Source organism: Pleurodeles waltl, chromosome 1_1 (genome assembly GCF_031143425.1).
Source record: "Pleurodeles waltl isolate 20211129_DDA chromosome 1_1, aPleWal1.hap1.20221129, whole genome shotgun sequence".
NCBI lineage: Eukaryota > Metazoa > Chordata > Amphibia > Caudata > Salamandridae > Pleurodeles > Pleurodeles waltl.
In genome coordinates, this window is record NC_090436.1 from 45,529,430 (window position 1) to 45,545,387 (window position 15,958).

A 15,958-nucleotide genomic window follows, 5' to 3' on the forward strand; every position below is an offset into this window, starting at 1 on the left:
GAGGAATCCAATAGAAAAACCAATGATCAGATTGGGCTACTTAGTGCCAATTTACATCTTTTGAATTCCAGAGTATCTCAAGTACAACAGAGAGTCTCTGATGTCAAAGATTATAGGAACAAGTTGGTTGCAGCGTTTGCAAAACTACAACTCGAACATTTGGATCTGGGGGAAATACGGTGATTTAGAAAATCAAACACAGAATTCAAGTTTGCGCTTTGTTGACATTCCAGAGGGACATGAGAGTGAGACTACTGTTATAGCAGCAGTACAGAGCAGATCAGCAAGTATGTCTGCCCAGATATGTCTTCCAAAGATTCTGACTTCACCATCATGCACACACATCAGGTCCTCTTCACTCAGAACCCCAATTTTCAGCATCCAAGAACTATTCTACTTAACTTTGGTGATTACAGGGTAAAGGATAACAGACAGGATGTACCACACAACTGACAATTTTTCTTTCAGGGTGTTATCTGATATGTCTATCTTGGCAGCTAGACACAGGAAACAGCTAAGAGACATGTTCGATAATTTTAAGTCTCTTGGTGTGCCAGCAGGCATTGTTCAACAATCCAAGCTGAAATATTTTTACAAGGTACATGTACACATTTTTCATACAACAGAGCAGGCAAAGGCTTTCTTGGATCGGATTCACTCAAAACGATTGTTCTTTCTTGAGAGCTGAAACCAATAGTGTTTTCCTAACTTTAAAGTGCAATTGTTTAATTTGTCTTTGGTTAATATAATTTATGTTGCAAAATGTTTTGAGGAAATGTCGTCCAGCTCCCTAAGGTTCCTGCATGGTGCCAAGCCAAAGCTCCATCAACAAGGGAAGGGGGGGGTGAGGATGGAGGAAGGCAGTGGCAGCACTAGGGAGGAGAGGGCGGGTATCTCCTCACGGTGCTCCAGACAGGGAGGGCCTCTGGAATTTGAGGAGTGGGAGGAGAGCAGGAAGTGAGGGTGTTAGCACTTGTGGTAGGGGGAAGTAGGGAGCAGGGAATGGGAAAAAAGATATTGAGCTTTTGTGAAATGATTGTTTTCTTTATGTATTGTTCAGTGACAACAGTCATATCAGCCGCAGATTGCAGTCATGTACATAATGACTTGCCTAAAAATCATCTCCTCCAATGCCAATGGAACTATTAATAGATATAAATAGGTGATTAATGTCACTAACCCCACAGGTAGTCTCTTTACAAGAAACCCATCTGAAAGACAACAATCCTAAAATCTTCATGCCTAAACAATAGTCCCATTCTTACTTTGCCTCTGCTGGGGTAGCAGCTCAAGTTGTAGCCATTCTTCTGGAGAGAAACATTAGATGAGACTTTAGGGAGGTGATACAGGATCCTGGGGGGAGGTGGCTCTGGCTCAAGGTGTTGGCAAACGGTACCTGCCTAAACCTGGTAAATTATTATGGCCCCATAAGTGATGATTCTGTCTTTTTATCCACTATATATCAGACTGCAATAAGATCAGAAGGTGCTTTAATAGTGTGGGGGGGAATTTAATTTAATCCAAGATCTCTCATTAGATACATCTAACAAGACTAAAAAACAGGCCGAAGTCCAAGACTAAGCAGGTGCTGCCAACGCTTCAGCAGGATTTCTGGGTCATGGGCTCATAGATCCTTGGCGGTTGGAAGACCCAGTGTAGGAAAGTACCCTCTTTTTAACATCTTACCCCCAATTTCTGCCTGTTGTCAGTGTGTTTAACTGTATTTACTGGGATCCTGCTAATCAGGACCCCAGTGATTATGCTCTCTCTCCTCTAAATATTGTCGCTGCGTACTGTTAACTCAGTATTTCATCCACAATTGGCATATTGGTGCCCCCTTATAAGTCCCCAGCATATGGTACCTAGGTACCCAGGGAATTGGGTTCCAGGGGATCCCTATGGGCTGCAACATTTCTTTTGCCACCCATAGGGAGCCCATGCAAAGGCTTCTGCAGGACTGACATTGCAGCCTACGTGAAATAGTGCAGGTACCTTTTCACTACCATTTACACTGCACTAGGTAACTTTTAAGTCACCCATATGTCAGGCCTTCCAACCCTGAAGGATGGATGCAGAGTACCTGAGTGTGAGAGCACCCATGACATTTTAAGCGTGAACTGTACATAAGTCACTACCTATGTCCAGCTTCACAATGGTAACTCCGAATACAGCCATGTTTGGTATCAAACATGTAGGAATCATACAATGGAATGCTTGGATCCCAGTAAGGACATTTGTGGACCTCTTACTTGTATAGGCCACACAACTAATAGCCCAATTTCCTACAGCTGGACGGCTACTCTGCTGGAGTCTTGCTTTGTCATTCTGACAGTCTATCTGCTGCCTATTACCTGGGAGTGAGAAGGACTGGACCTGCATCTTTCCACCCCAGAACCCAGAGTGACCCAAAGGGCCAGCTGACTGGCCTCCTGTTTCCTGAAGTCTCAGTGGCATTAACTACTTTAAACATACCTGCATCTGCACCTGGACTCTGCCAGCTGTCAGTCTGTCCTGCCAAATGTTTCCACCCCAGTCCTGTACCCTTGGAAGTGACGCCTAAGGTGCTTCTTCAGCTGCAACCCACATATTCATCATTGATGCAACCATGATTAAGGTACGTTTGTTCAGCAGGCCTCACTGGGTCCCTGAATCTAGCCCGCACTTCATTGTGGTCAACATGAACTTTTGACTTTGTCCTGCTGTGGAGTGACTAGATATCTCCAATTGATGCTTTTTGCTTCTAAGCACTACTTTACAGTTTAATCTTTACAAATTCAAAACTCAAGTTCTACTTATTGGATCTTTGTTGGTTTGGTATTGTTTTGTTTATTAAATTAAGCTAAATTTTCTAACCAGGTGTGGTATCTTTTGTGTGATGTTTTCACTGGTCTACTGTTTGAAGTATTGCACAAATACTTACTCATTGCACATTCCCTCTAAAGTTAAGCCTGACTGCTCTGTGCCAAGCTACCAGGGGCTGAGCACAGGTTAATTTAGAGTATGTTTGTGACTTACCCTCACAAGGATTGTGGTATCTGCTTGACAGGGTGTATATCACTGCGGACAAGAAACCCAATTTCAAACATCTTTGATCAGTGGTGAGGATAGCACTTGTCTTTGTGCAGTTCCATACAGTAACCTGTTGTGCACTACCAATCTACATTCAAGACCATTACATTTTTAAATCAATTTTCCTTTTTTTCTCCATTGGACATTTTTCCAAATTTTATTCCTGCCTCACCTTAATACATCAGGGATTCATGTTGTTGTTTTTGCACTAGTGACTCCTTTGCGTAATGTGAGTGATCCTAGACCTTGGCTACCTATCATTCTACAATATGAGGGATCTGAAGGGTTTCTGCAAGGAGAGGGGGCTGGTGTGAAGAAGGGGTCCACAAAACATGCAGCCCTGTATGTTTTTGAGGAAGCAAGCTGGTTGGAAGCTTCAACAGAGAATCAGGAGGGTGATGACTCTAGGGAAGAGTGTAAGGAGGACTATTTTGCAACACTAGGGCTGGAGAATGTAGAGCCCTGGGTGCTACTGGACTCAAAACCAGAAGGTCAAGAGTGTGGAGGCCCTGAGAAGGATGAGGAGGATGATCCATTGTACGTGTGGGTGAGTAGCTTGAAGGTGATTTGCCTCTCACCCAGTAGCCAGTGGAAGGTCCTTAGGTCGGGGGAGGTGTGTTCTCAGCGTGGGAGGCCCAGAATGAGGCTGGCAGCGGGGTTCTGGATGAGTTGTAGTTTTTTAAAGTTTCTGGTTGAGGTGTCCACGTAGTCAAGCTTGCTTGTGACGCAGGTGACTGTCCTGTGACAGTCTGCTAGGATCCATCTGAAGATCTTCTGAAGTTTGCATAGTGTGTGCCAGCAGGAGGAGGCGACTGTGTTTAACTCGTGGGTCATGGATAGGGAGGAGATGATGATAATGCCTAGGTTGTGGGCGTACTCAGTGGTGCAGGGGGGTGCTGAGGGATGTGGGCCATGAGGAGTTGTCCCAATCTGAGGTGGTGTTTCCAAAGATGATGAGCTCAGTATTGTCTGAAATGAGATGAACAAGAAGTGACCACAGCACTCAGATGTCGTATAGCTCTGAAGAATATAGGTAAAAAGTTCAAGTGAAGCCGTTCAGTAAGAGAAATAAACAAAGTCCTTCTTTGTGTTCCAGTAGATCTTTTATTCGGATTGTTGGTCGTATATCCTAACGTAAATTCAAAATCGGCACAGTCAACACGTGTTTCGTCACGACAGTGACTTTATCAAGGCTGTATGTGCCTGGTTGGAGTCCGAGTCTTTATGGAGGTCCGTCAAAATAATTAAACGGTATCCGTGGTGGTATTACACAAATAGTCTATTGTGTGTACCATAAGTATTCATGCGAAGGCGTGGACTTTGGTAAGTCCTGTCCGTGGAACTAAGTGATCGTCGTCGGTACGTAAACAAGGAGTGAAGCCTTGAATACTTATGGTACACACAATAGACTATTTGTGTAATACCACCACGGATATTGCTTCACTTGAACTTTTTACCTATATTCGTCAGAGCTATACGCCATCTGAGTGCTGTGGTCACTTCTTGTTTATTTCATGTTGTGTATTGTATACACTACACAGTGTCTTTTTGGTAGTAGTGCACTTGACCACGCGCACCTATTGTATATTTTCTAAAATACGAATCGCCATTATAGGACAGCATACAGGACGTGCGATCCCTACCATTTACTACCTTTCTTTGTATGTATCTTCAATTGTCTGAGATGAGCTTGAGTCAGTTTTTTACTCATCCAGGTGGCAACGGCTTCCATTCCTGAGTGGAAGTTCCTTTTGGCCATGTCCGGGTCATTGGTGAGGGAAATGATGAGTTTTGTGTCATTGGCATATGATACAATGTTCATAGCAAGGCTTCTGACGATGGCAGAGAGAGGGGCCATGTAAACGTTGAACAGTGCAGTTGACTCCTGTGGGTCTGGATGTGTAGGGTAGAGAGGAAGGAGTGGATCCAATCCAGGGCTCTTCCACTTATTCCTATGTCGTGGAATCTGGTGTGCAGGGTGCTGTGGGAGACCATGTCAAAATCTGCTGAAAGGTTGAGGAGTATGAGAGCTGCAGGGTGGCCGTGGTCTAGGAGTAATGGATATTGTTGGTGGCTGCCAGGAGGGCTGTCTCTGTGCTGTGGTTGCTGCGGAAGCCAGACTGAGAGCTGTCCAGGGAGTTGCTGGTCTCGATGAAATTCCATAGTTGTACGTTGATTGCTTTCTCCAGTACTTACGCGGGCTAGGGTAGCAGCGAGATGGGCCAGAAATTCTTATGTTCTGATGGGCCGGCCGAAGGTTTCTTCAGGAGAGGGCATATTTTGGCGAGTTTCCAGCCCTCGGGGAAGGTGCCAGTGTTGATGGAGCAGTTGATTGTGTTCCGGAGCTCGGGAGCGATAGATGCGGTGGCTCTGACGTAAATGTGGTGCGGGCAGAGGTCTGGGGGGCTCAGGAGTAGGTACTGTTCATGATGCTGACTGTTTCCACTCTGGAGAGTGTGGACCTGCTGTGGATGGTTTGGGTGGGTTCTGGGGGGGTGGCTCAGTTACAGGTTCGGGTGCCAGGGTTTTCCGGGAGGAAGCTGTCGTAGATGCCCTGGATCTTGCAGTGGAAAAAGGTGGCAAGTTTGTCACAGAGGTCCTGTGACGGGGGGATGCTGGTGGCTTCGGAGGAGGGATCTGTGAACTTGTTGATGACTGAGAAGAGTTCCTTTGAGTTGTGTGCAGAGGAGTTGATGCGTTCCCGGAGTGCGTCCTTCCTTGCGTTCTTGATTTTTGGGTGGTTGGCGGCAGTAGCGGCTCTGAAAGAGGAGAGGTCTTTGCTGGTTTGGCTATTCCTCCATGTTTTCTCTAAATGTCTGTGGGTACACTTTGATTCTTGGAGATCGGTGGTGAACCAGCTGGCTTTCTTAGGTATGCTTTTGGCCGATGTCATCCAGAGAGGGGATAGAGTGTCAGCACATTCGGTAATCCACGCGTTGAGATTGCGAGCGGCTGTGTTGGCATCATCGGAGGGAGGAGGGAGGGATTTGATGAGCAATGAGGTTTTTTGCTCATTGATGATTTCGTTCCATTTCCTGTGGTGGGCCCTGGGTGTGCGGGTGTGGCTGCTGGGTGCGGTGATTATGAAGTGTATGCAGTGGCGGTCGTCCAGTCTAGGGTAGAGATGGCCTCAATGGTGATCCGGTTGCTTGAGGTAAAGATGGAGTCCAGTGTGTGTCCTGCGATGTGTTTGGGTGCAGAGACCCGCTGTCTGAGGCCGAAGGTGGTGAAGTTGTCGAGTAGAGAAGTGGTGTTAAGATTGGCACGGTCCTTGAGGTGGAAATTCAGGTCGATGTGGAGGAGATAGTCATCTGATGCCAGTGTCTGGGGGGTAGTGATGTCTATGACGTTGTCTATAAAATCTGGGCGGGGGCCAGGTGGCATGTACACCAGAGTGCTACGGTTGGAGAAGTTGTGGTTGGAGTGGACCAGGAAGTAAAGGTGTTCCATGGTGGTGCATTGTTCTTCTGGGACAACCTCGACACGTAGTGAAGATCTGTGTACCATGGCGAGTTCTCCACCCAGGCGGGAAGGCCGGTCCCGCCTTAGGATTCTGTATCCATCTGGAATGGCTTTGACAATGTCTGGCCCCAATGTGGGGTTGGTCCAGGTCTCGGTAAGGAAGGCACTGTCCAGTTGGGCAGTGTCAATCAGATCCCAGAGTTCAATGGCATGCTTGTGGAGGGAGCGGATGTTCAGGAGCAAGCAGTTGATGGGGTTGTGGAGATTGTTGGTATCTCTGTGTGCGGAGGATACCTTCGGCTTGTAGAGGTTGGTGCTGAAGTTGCAGTCCCTGCAGGCAAAAGCGGGTGTCCTTGGGGGAGATGATGAAACATAGCTTGAATGATGTCATCAGTGATGTCATCAATGATGTAATTTGAGATGTCATCAGTGATGTCATAAATGGTGTCACAGAACATGTCATGAGTGATGTAATATGTGGGGATATAAGCAGTGCATGGCAGGAACCAAGTTATTGTTAGCCCTGCTAGCTATAACTGGTGCATTTCTGTGGTTCTTTGAGTTCAAAACAATATGAGGCATAAAGCCAACATGCACGGCTTTGCCATTTGGGCACCTTTCACGCTTAACTCTGCATTCTTCGATTTACAAGGCATCGTAAACCTGGGAATGCATCAGATTCCTACACCTCCCGAGGGGGGGCCTAAAAGTCGCACACATTGAAGGAGGAAAATGCTATTAATGATTGCTTTTTTGGAGGAAGATGCTTCTTCCTGCACATAAACAATCATCCCTGAAACTCAGGCACCCTTGCACCATGCGCTAGACATCCAATTATGCACCAGCGCAGAGGAAATTATAGGGAGGCATCGTATTCCTGTAATTATGACAACAAGGTATCCCTGAACTTTCCCAATGGCACCGTGGGGTGCAGCAAGCTGGCTTGCGGAACTACGAAGTGTAATTTTTTTGTAAATATGGGCCTATGTTTTCAGTGACATTTTCACCTAAATATATTGTCATTTTATCATTTGTGTTTTTTCAGTGAATTTCAAAGGTATTTTTAAGTGTAAAGTAGGATATAATTACAATTCCTAACTTTAATGTCACAGTAATGTTTGGCATTTTCAATTGATTTCTAGTTTTTTAAACATACAGTAACATTTCATTACCATACATAAAGCTATGCCCCTGCCAGGAGAAGAGTTACGGAACCCCCTCAGCAACTCACTGCTGGCTTCGGGGGCCCCTGACTATGGAGCCTATTCTCTTTAAAAGGGGGAGGAGGTGCACACGGCTCCCCTACCTGAGCCTTTAGTGGCACTAGGGACCCCATTCCTGTGGCATTCTTTGAAGGATTGGGGACCCATGACCTATCTGCTCACGGTACCCATTCCCAATGCCCTTTTTAAAAAGAAATTGGAGGGCGATTCCACAACCCTTTTTCCAATCCATTATTGGCACCAGTGTCCCGGAGCCAAAAGGTCTATTATATGGGGAGGGAGGCACACACCCTTTACCTCCCTGAGCCCAAATGCACCCAAGGGATGCCATTCTGGGTGTCAGAGTTTAATTATGAGAGAGTGGGGCACGTGCCCACTCTCCCCAAGACCTAAGGGGCCAAGGGGACTCCATCTCCTGGGTTCAAATACCTTCGTAGTGGGGAAGGGAGCACAGGGTCACCCTCCATAAGGGACACAGTAACCCCTTCCCCTGAGACCGAATGCCAAAACAAAGGGGAGAGGGCACCCAGCCCTCCTCCCCTTGCTTTGATTGACCCTAGGGGCACCATTACCTGAGGACAAATGCCATATTAAATTGAAGGGGGGCTATGTGGCACTCTTCCTTGAACCTTAATAGGCTCTTTACTTTCTGGGTAGGTATCCTGATGCCCAAAGAGGACACCCACTGAGCAATATGATGGGGGCTACGGTAGGAACCCCAGGGCCCCTGCAGCCCCAGCTGTGTCCTGCATGCTGCAGCAGGTGGCATTGCTCCCGCTCAGCGGGAGCAGTTGCTATTGCTTGCTTCTGCCGGGCAGGAAAATTCTCTGTTTCACTGCTATGGGTAGGGAAACAAAAGTCTACTGCCCCCTTGCCGGATCATTTAAGCTCCTGATGAGTGACAACAGATATGCCTTCCCTTCCCACGCTCCTGCAGGCAGCGAAGGCCTGTGTGCTCTCACTAGGTGGGAGATTTAAGAATGCTCCCACCAGGAGGCAGCAATCACATGCTGTTGCAGTCAGGGAAACTACTGTGCCCAAGGTATAGGCTCACTGGGACACAATCTGTGAGCCACCCTGGGGATGGGATTCCCTGGGGCCTTAAGAGGCTCTGGGAGGGAAGGGGTTGGTGCAGCCCACTCTCTTTAAAGTTAAGTTCAACCCTGGGGGATGAGATCCCAGTGGCATTTAAAGGCTTTGGGAGGGGGACCACAGACCCTCCTCCCTCAGTTGATGTAGCAGATAGCAGGGCCTGGGGGATGAGGTCCCCAGGGGCTTTAAAGGCTTGAGGAAAAGGGCTGCAGATACCAGCCCCTTTTTAAAAATATGACCTCAGAGGATGTGGTCCTCAGGGCCCAAATGGGCTTGGAGAGGGGGGAGCCCACTCATACTCCTCTATTTTCCTTTTTTCATGATCCTATCTTGAAAAAAGACATGATTTTTTTTTATTTTTTTTTCGGGGCCACAAGTGCTATGGTGGCAGGTTATCCCTACCCCCTTATATGTTTTGTGTGCACAGGAGGCAAATAAGTCCCTGAGTCCTGTAATGGCTGCCAGCAACATTTTTCTTCATGTTGCTGGCAGACAATAGGAGCATTACTCAAGTGGAAGAAAGTTGGCTCAACGGTAAAAAGCCCCCTGAGCCAACCAAAGGATCTTTTTTTTTTAATTTAGTTTGAGGGACTCTCGCAAGAGTCCTTTGGAGTAAACTGCGCAGCTATACAAATCTTTTTGGAGCTTAACAGCTCCAAAACTGCTGAATGGGTTTATACCAGATCACTAAAAGCACGCTTTCTGGCCCAAGATCTAGATTCCTGCCAAGTTTTTATTATCTGATTTTGCTGTAGTGCTTCTTAAAATAGTCTATGGAAAATGCATGGATTTTTTTTGTTTTGGAACCCACTTTTTTAATGGATCACCCTGAATCTTTCTTTGCACAAACTAGGCAGACAACTTTCAAAAGTTTTGTGGACCAAGGTTATCAAAACAAAAAAAGTCATTTCCTATGAATATAGATATATATATAGCCCACAGCTCCGTAACAGCGTGCTCCCAAGCATTAGCGGTGCCACACCATGCTCACCAGCGCATAAAATACACACTCTCCTCTGTCTTTCCTTAAAGTACATAAGTGACATAAAGTTATGATATAAACAAAAAATCAATGAAAGTCTGTCAATTATATTTAAATACACGCAGCATGCATCATAGTATAAGGATTTACTATTGCATTAAGTATACTTTCAAGATGGTGACCGCTTCATAGTAATAATGAAAGTCCATCATTATTGTTATTTAAATGAACAGGAAAATGACGTGGTTAAAAATGGTGGAGAAGTAAGAAACAACATTATGGAACGGTGACCAAGGCTCTGCTGAACTGAAACACATTAGTTTGCATTTAATTGAATCACTGATGGAATACTAAATAAGGTGAAAAGGCTGTTGGAGTGCCGATCTTCAATATTTAAGGAAGGGCGGACAAGAGTGCATATATATATATATATATATATAGAGAGAGAGAGAGAGAGAGATAGATATAGATATATATTATTCTTTACGCCTCAAATGTTTAAATTAAAAATAATTGTGTTTTACAATCCATCAATGTGGCAGAAGAGAACAGTGTCTAGAAATGTGGAAGATATAATGGGCAAAGTATACACATTTAGAAGTGATCCCATGTTCCTCTGTTGTGAATCTGAGGTCATTAATGATCTGCCCCCTTAACCTTCCCAAAAGATGCTTATTTGAAACAGAATTGTTTTTTCAATGGCTTGATCCTGTGTTAGACTCAGCTAAACAACATCTCCAGAATATTGTCCAGTCTAATACCATCAAACATTCTTTTCTTAGTCTTTAACACTACCTAAGTTACTAATAACTGACAACAGCTAATATTTTTTTGGTATTTATATGACGAATCATGCATAACTCCAATATACCTTTGACCTTAGGCTTGAAATCAGAGAATCACCTATCACTATCACTCTATTAACCAGTCCATCTGCCTCACCTCCAATACCAGTATATTTCATACCTGTGAGAAATCAGGGTATTAGTTAAGGAGGTGATGATCCACCTTCAGCAATAACCGCAATCCTTGTTAGGGTGAATAACAAAAGTCACTAAATTAACCTGAGCCTAATCCTCTGAAAGCTATGGCACAGAGCCCACCGGCCTAACTTAGTGGTAATGTGTAAAGTATTTATGCAGTCCCAAAACAGTAATGGAGTTCAAACATGTACTCAAATTCCAGAAATAAAGAAGCAACACAAGTCTGATGACAGTCTGTAATATGAATATATATTGAAAACACAATAATACAATATAATACGGCCGGGAGCACAGCTCAGTTCTGCAACTGAAACTACACTCAACTTAGCTTTTACAAACAACTTATTATAACTCCTTTGGTACCCTAACATCTAACATGTCTTATCTCTTAGCCAATTAACTCAGTGGCTCCCTATTGGCTGCTTTCAGACAAACAACAATTCTCTAAACACGCATCTGACGATATATCACTAAGATTTAGCTGTGACTATTCGGAGGCTGCAATTCCTAACGAGCACAATGCCCTTAGATCACACCTTTGGAATTCTATCAGTGTTCTCTCCCTATGCTACTTCTATACTCTGAAGTTTTACAGCCTGTCCTCCTGCCTCTGCCAACCTTGAGTTGCATGGACATCTACTCGCTCCTCGTGATCCCTTACTATGATGTATCCCTTCCTCCCAAAGCCTGTACCAGGACGGGGCTCAAGCTATCTTTGTGTGCATGACCTTCTAACTTATCTTTGGTATACGAGGACCGGCTGTAACTGTTTTGCCATGCATCAGGTCTGTCCTTTCGTTCTCCTTTCGGCCCTTGTTCTCCCTTTGAACACAGTATCTAGTTTTTAGGCCTGTATTTGTTTCGTACAAGATACACGTTTACGCACTTTCCACGAAGTTCGTAACTTGACCAAAGCTGGCCTTCTTTCTTTTTCTTAAGGCCTATTACCAACACAAAAGAAGGAAAAACCCTGAATCATTTAAGGAAAATGCAGTCAATGTTAATCAATAATGACACCAACATGACAAAAATCCAATAGGAGGAATCAGAGTTGTGAATTTTTGAGTTTTAAATGAGAATAGATCCCAAAAATGCTAAGGCACCGGTCACAGTCAACTGGCCTTGGCATGATTTGAGGATGAACACAATGGAGCTCTACAGACACCTGGGTCGGCCCGGTCAGAATTTTTATCTTCTGACTTAGATTCAAAAACAGAAATCAAAAATCTTCAGTCCTAGTGAAGCAGTTGGTTTGTGGTGAGAAATTGGAATTTCATAACCAAGAAAGGTCCCTCATTGACTGTATACTTTTCGCACCTTCGCTCTGTCAAGATTTCTTTGTTTCCACTTAGTCACTTTTTGGGATCTTGGATTCCTCCAATATGGTGAGGCTAAAGGCTGTAGTTGAGGAGGTCTCCACAGGTCTAAATACCTTTCTGTGAGGTATCTCTGAATCAGATTCAGTACTGAGGCAAAGCTCCAAGCAGCTGAAACTTGAATCGCTGATGCAATGAACGTTGGTCGGATTGGGTCGGCGGGTTTATTCCCATCCTCCAAAGGTGTTTGGTGCCAAAAGTCTCTTAATCAAGGTTTTTCAGGATGTTAGCAGGAGTACACTTTGATAAAGCCCGTGGGTCAATGGCCTCAGTTACAGCACTTGGGGATCAAGGCTTATTCTATCAGGAGCCACCAGCAGGGTTTAGAGCAGGTCCAGCTGGAGTTGTTCAGCTGGGCAGTTGCAGCAAAGACCTTATGTAGCTTCCTGTGTCCCTGTAGCCTGAACAGGATGTCTTTCTTTGAGTCCACCTCTTTGTCCTGGGTACAAGAGAAAGAGCTGGTCCAAGTCCTTCAGGGCTTGTTAGAAATGGGGTTTCTGGTAGGCAGAGGTATGCACCTTGTCCAAGCAGGAACCACAATCCTAGTCAGGGTAAATCAGGTACACAGCCTAAGTTAACCTGTTCTCCCTCTCTGTTACCTTAGCCCAGAGAAGTCAGGCTTACCTTAAGTGGCAGGGTGTAAAGTATTTGTGCAACACTTCATACAGTAAAACAGAGGAAACACCACACAAAAATATTGCACTCCTGGTTAGAAAGATAGCACTTAATTTAATAAAGAAACAAAGACCAAAATGAGAAAAATCCAGTAGAATTTGAGTTAAGAATTTTTAAACAATAAACTGAACTTTAGTGCTTAAAAGCATAGAGCCCCAACCAGGGCTATCTGGTCGCACTAGACCGGATAAAATCCAAAAATTCAGGCCGATTGCTAACTGAAACAGTATCTTGGTTTATTAAGTGTAAGTGTGAGGCTGTATCCTGCCAAAATACCCTCATTTCTCCAGAATACACCACTAGGACCAGTTGCAAGGGTTATCTCTTGTGGTCACAGCCCCTCCAGTGGGTCAGAACAATTAGGTAGGGAAACAGGGGCATATTTACCCAAATGGTGATGCAGGGCAGCTCAGCAAGTGAATATCATTGGCGGTTTGGGCACCAGAACAAAGTTTCTAAACTTTGAAAAGGCATTTGTTCCAGAGATCCAGAGACTCAGAATCTACTTTGAAAAGTATCCAACCAGTAGTTCAACATCTAACTTAAATACAGCTTTGTCCAGAGTGTAGAACTTCACACCTCGTAAAAAACAACAAAGCTCTTTCTGTATTGGGACTTTGAAGATTTTTCAATCAAAAATTGAAGAGCTCCAGAGGGAAAAATCTGCTTCCAGAATGCGACCTATGGTTCCACAGCATCTACTATAGTTTCAGCTCCAAACCATACAGAGATGATTTTCAACTCAAACTAACTTTCTGACTTAGTACTTAGATATTTATTTTTACATGAGTTCCCATATATTTCAGCAGAACCAATCCATTTGTTTTACCTGACAAGGCCTCAAACCTCTCTTAGATACTGGTCTACTACTATTGACTGTCATTGGCGCTTTGTGCTTTTTGTGTGCAATTTCTATATAAAACTACTAAATTTCAAATTTCTGGTTTCCATTTTTGGAATTTGGTCATTTGGGTGTCATTTTGTTCATTACATTTTCTCCATTTTCTCTCTTTTTCCCAATTCAGTTAGAGATTTTTATTGCTTGCTCTTTTGACCTTATCACTGTTTTGGTACTGCATAAATAGTTTACACATTAAATTCTGTCTGCTCTGTGCCATAGTTACTAAAGAGCTGAGCTCAAGCAAATGTAGTGACTTTGAGAGTTCACCTATTCAAAGGTTGTGATTATTGCTTGGGGTGAGAAGTTGCTCATGCCAAATAATAATGGGGATGGAATGAAAGCAACATTTCATGTTTCTTCAAAATAAATGTGGAAACAACCTTTCTAAAGACTGTTGGGGAGTTACAAATGTGCCCCGGAAGTTCGAGGCGAGATACAGTGGAATGTCTGGGTCTTTTTATGTTTGAAATTTGTGTTTAAAGTTAATGGTTGGTTGGCAGCTTGGAAAACTACTGGTTCAATAGCATGAGGGAAACTGGGACAGTTTTTCAGAGCTGGGTGCTACTCAAGACACATCAAAGTAAGATTGGGTCTTTGAGGTTGGGTTATGAGTTGGTGTCAGAACCTTGTGTTAAAGTGTGCTGACTGAGACCTGTAATGTCAGGAGACTCACAAAATGAGGATGATGTTTGTGTACTATTAGTCTGTTTGGCAGCTTTGCCAGCAGGGAGAGAGAGAAGTTAGTATAATGTTGAAGATCTTCATAATGTATTTCCTTGTAGAATGTGTGGGCCATTAATTAGAAGGCAGAAATAGGGGGCAGGTTTATGTCTAAAAATCAACATAATGAGCAAGAGAGTGAGTGATGCTACGGTCCTGATTTAGAGTTTGGCTTAGGGGGTTACTCTGCCACAAAAATGACGGATAACCCGTCTGTCCGTATTACAGTACCATTATAGCCACTGGAACTTGTTATACATTGGACAGGATATCTGTCATGTTTGTGGCAGAGACCTCTCCGCCAAACTCTACATCAGGCCCTAAGTTCTTTCCGCAGAAAAATGAATGACTGTTATCTGCCCAGTCTTCAGTTCTCAGGATCTCTGTTTTAGACTCGATCAGTCACAGATTGCTCTCTATCATCCAGTGATTTTTTATATATCTTTATTGGTTTTTCCACAAATAAAAGAATAGGCAAGAACCAGTTCGGTAATAGTTACTATGTGCCACTCGCACAAGGCAGCACAACATAAACACATGACTCTACCATCTAATGATACATGTGAGTAAAGCATATTGCAATGTTTAAATGTCTGTTGGAAAAATTCAGATGCACCAGTGACATTGTCTTTTTCCGAAGCACAAAAGAGGCAAGCCATCCATAATTGCCATAAACATTTCAGTTATATTGTCTCTGCTCTATGGGCCGCTGTTACTATTTAGGAGGTCTGGCAGGACTCAATGGGACTGATACACAAAGGTAAACTTAAAGCCTGTTAGAATCTAATCTTTTCAGTATACACAAAACTGCAATTTATAAGTAAAACAGGCCTATATGTTTATGTGCAGAGTTCCCAGTCCTGACTACGGAGTCTCTGGAGTCATAAACTTACTATTAAGTTGGAGTTTTTTGTAAACCGTGTAAGCTTACCTTTATGACTCTGGCCCACTGTGATATGACAATGAGGTCTTTCCAATACAATGCTCAGATCTCTGACTGAGAAGGCATGCAAGAAACTTGGTTCACAAAAGACAAGAAATTGATTACCTATATTAATGGGCCCCACTCTGGAACAATAGGCACCTCAATATAGTGGGTAGGACATGTTACTGATCTGCCCGATCTTCTTGAGGGATTACTAAACTGGAGGATTTTTTTCTAAGGGTCTTTTGATGATTTTTGTAAAACATGTAACATATCCACCAACCAGAACTGACAAACCAAACAAGTCTTCCAATGCCTAACAAACAAATCAAGGCAAAGTCCCTCCCTAATCAAATACCTCTTCAATGGTAGAATAGAGCGGTCATTTACGGGGTTTACAGTGTATTAATCATGAACATGTACTCCGAAATGATAGAATCTGCAGACGTTGTGTGAAAGATAGTTGTAGCCTGTTGTTGGACCTGGCCCTTTTTGCAGAGTCATCGCCAAACCTTTTGCCCACTTCGACCTGTTCTTTCTAACCTCTTGC

General features: G+C 44.0%; 1 protein-coding gene across 1 annotated transcript in view; it reads left to right on the plus strand.

Moving 5' to 3' along the window:
• LOC138260332 (uncharacterized) overlaps window positions 1-15,958 on the plus strand; it is a 296,148-nt gene that overhangs the window by 150,589 nt on the left and 129,601 nt on the right. The window lies entirely within an intron of this gene.